The sequence below is a fragment of the Triticum urartu genome, chromosome 4A, assembly GCF_056163025.1.
Source record: "Triticum urartu cultivar PI428250 chromosome 4A, HENAU_Tu73, whole genome shotgun sequence".
NCBI lineage: Eukaryota > Viridiplantae > Streptophyta > Magnoliopsida > Poales > Poaceae > Triticum > Triticum urartu.
This window is the reverse complement of record NC_141876.1, coordinates 338221512-338224897: the sequence shown is the minus strand read 5'-3', so window position 1 is coordinate 338224897 and position 3386 is coordinate 338221512.

The window sequence follows — 3386 nt, the reverse complement described above, 5'->3', positions numbered from 1 at the left end:
AGATTACATGTCACAGAAATGGATAAAACTGGATGTATCTAGAACTAAAATATGCCTACACCCATCCATTTATTTCCGGATGGAGGGCATACATGTCAATATGTCATGCCTTTCTATTCTTCAGTACCTATTCCATCTCTATTGTAGCATGTTTTATAATTGAAGAACCGTTCTTCTATATAAGGCATGCAAGGGGAAGACGGCTATGTTAGAATCTAAAGTGTTACAAACCAGATCTTTGCAAAAGATCCAAACGCTAGGAGATAATAAACCAACTCCTGTTTTCATAGATACTGCTACAACACAGAGAAACCCAACTCCCAATGATAATAAGCAGATTCCAGTGGCCAAATAACTAGTCCGCTCTAGTCCAGCAAAATATGTCAACTCCGTTCTAAGAAGCGTGTGCGCATCCTTGCATCATGAAATTTTATAGCATTCTGATCATATATTCTACCTGTTTCTTACCCATCTCTCTTTTAGAAAATGAGGTATTCTAAAAGAAGACTTCCTCCATTGGGATCGGATTCGAGGAAAGTATCTTGCGGGGATTCTCTATGCTCCAATGCTGATGTAAGTACCTGTTGTATATCACTATATTTTTACATCAGCATGTATTCTGTTAATCGGCGTGAATCCAACCTTTATCTGATCTAAAATTAGTTATAGCAAAATGTTAAAGGCGACAATGTTGATTTTTTAAGGAAAACTGCCTGGTAGTTTTGCATACTGAGCTGCATGAGTGTACTATCTCATATCATGCACATTACTGAACTGTTGTGCTACTCTGGTTGCCCATCCATTCATTGTGTCAATGTTTTTTTATATTACCTTACATGGCTGATGATAGTTGTGCCATATTGTGTTAATTTTTTGTAGGCTGGTGTGGTCTGGTTGCCCAAAGGTTCGTTGTGTCAATGTTGCTTTCATATTATCTAACTTGGCCAATGATAGCAAAGCTAGTGTGTTAATTTGGTGCAGGCTGCTAAAGATAAGAAGACAAACTCTGAAAACATCAAGGCAACCCCATTGTTTCTTTCCAATAAATCTAGGCCAGGTAATGTGGCAATAACTCTTGTTTAATCTATTCGTTTCCACTCCTAATTTATGTTACGATGCAGGGGTCGAGACACTCTCCACTATCAATAATACAAGCCTGCCAAAATCGCAATCTGAATCTGTTTAGTTTCCTTTGTCGCGAATGCAACAGAAAAAATGTATGTTTGCGAACTAATTAATGGCTGAAGGAATGAAGGAAATGGTGGAGGAATCAGAGGTGCACATTCGTGCACAACAACAACTGATCAATGTTTTCAAAGACAGTGTAGCAAAGCAGCAAGAACTTGCCCACATGCTTATGGGTGTCATCTGCGCTGAGGTTGCATATTGTGACGTTGTAGATCGTTAGGTTCTGTTGGTTTATTTGCACTGGCATCAATCTTTGATTGCCCAGTTGATGCAATTTCCTGTAATATATGTTGGATGTGCAACGTTTTTCCTTGTATGTCGTACCTTTGCTTGATCGGTTTTGGTCCTGTGCATAATTGCTCATCGTAATGGGCTCCAATTATCTAACTGGGCTAGAAGACATGTACGAACTTGAGTGGGCCCATTAAGTTAATTGGTCGTTACTAGGCCAAAAGTTAATGGTCGGCCCTCTTACCTCCCAGGTTGTTAACAGGCCGACATCGAAGCGGGCAATAGGCGGGCCCATTTGATTTCATGGGATGTTAACAGGCCAATACTAGGTCGGGCTACATATGACCCAATGATACCATGGGCCTTTAGCAGGCCGAAAGAGACAGCGAGCTCGTACTGGACCATGAAGAGCATTGGCCGCGAAGAGGCCGAAAGTCAGGTCGTACTGTAAATGGCCCAACTGTGGTGTGGGCCTTTTGCAGGTCCAAAGAGAAACCGGGCTGGTATTGGACCATGAAGAGCATGGGCCGTTAATAGGCCAAAACTTAGGTCCGACTTCAAATGGCCCAACTCACTTATGGACCGTCAATAGGATGAAAGACACACCAGGCCGGGAATTGGCCCAACACTTAAATGGGTCGCTAAAAGGCCGAAAGATGTATATCTTGAAAATTGGCCCATCCCTTCAATGGGTCGTTAACACGCCGAAACCACATCGGGCCGATATTGAGCCCAAATATATAGCGGGCTGTTAACGGGCTCGAACTAACGATGGGCTACAATGGTGTCAAATTGTTAACAGACCGAATTGGCACATCTCATATGGGTCATGGGATTAAATGGACCTGACACAAGTAGGCCTTATATGGTCCGACGTGCTAATTATTACTGCGCCGGCCTTTTTCATCGGAATGGGCCACTGTTGGGTCGTGCCACGTGTCAATCTATCATAGGCGCCTCCTGTCCAATGGACGGACGACATCTGGCCCACAAAGGAGCCGACACGTGTTTCCTACGACCAATGAGAATTTTACACATGGAAAATCCCAGTGGTCTGGGCTGTTAATGGGTTATCGGATCCAAAACCATTACGGTCGATGCCATGTGTCGGTCACACTTGATGAAAGCACTTTGATGACGCGCGATTTATCATCATGGAAGTGGACACTTCCGTGATGATAATTTTGGTAATGTCATGGAACACTTCTACGACAACATAAGTATGACTATCTTGATTCTGTTATAAAATCGTCATGGATGTACATGCATGACAGAAAACGTGACCTACTGTGACAAACACGTATCATCACGGAAGTTTATTTTTTTGTAGTGCTATTTATAGTGGCCTTGGTCCTATTCCCAAATGAAGGCGGGAAGGGATCCTACAACGGCCAAATTCGAAGGGAGACAACTAGTACATGCTATCCTGACAAAAGTAGTATCCGCCTGCAAAAGCCACTAGTCGTGACGCTGCGGTAAGCTCGACGATGACCTTCGTCCTGCTGTCATGGCGGTCTTGGCCTTGTTGCACCAGAATGGAAACCTTTGGCTGATTCCTCGGGACTCAGCGCCCGTGCTTGCTTCTGTAGCACCAAAGAGGGAACTTGTACACTGCGCCCGCTGGCGCCCGCCTAGCCTTGGTCGTCATGGCTCACGTCATCCGAACCTCACGAGGTGAAGCCCGGATAGAAATCTCCGCTCCTCGGGAGACAACCTGAGGAGCCGCTCCTCGTGGAGGTCTTGGTGTCCCCCCCCCCCCCCCCCCCCGCGAGGCTTGGCCCCTCGCGAGGCTCTTGAGTTGTTGATGCTGAAGCTGGGCCGTACCATCCGTCGATGAAGCCACGCCGTGGGCCGCAGGTAGGCGAGTCTGGGTACCCACGTTCCCAGAACGCCGACAACAGCGGCGGGAAGCCGTCTAACAATACCACAAGTGCAATTGGCTCTCCTGGCGCTGCCGCCTCCTCCGC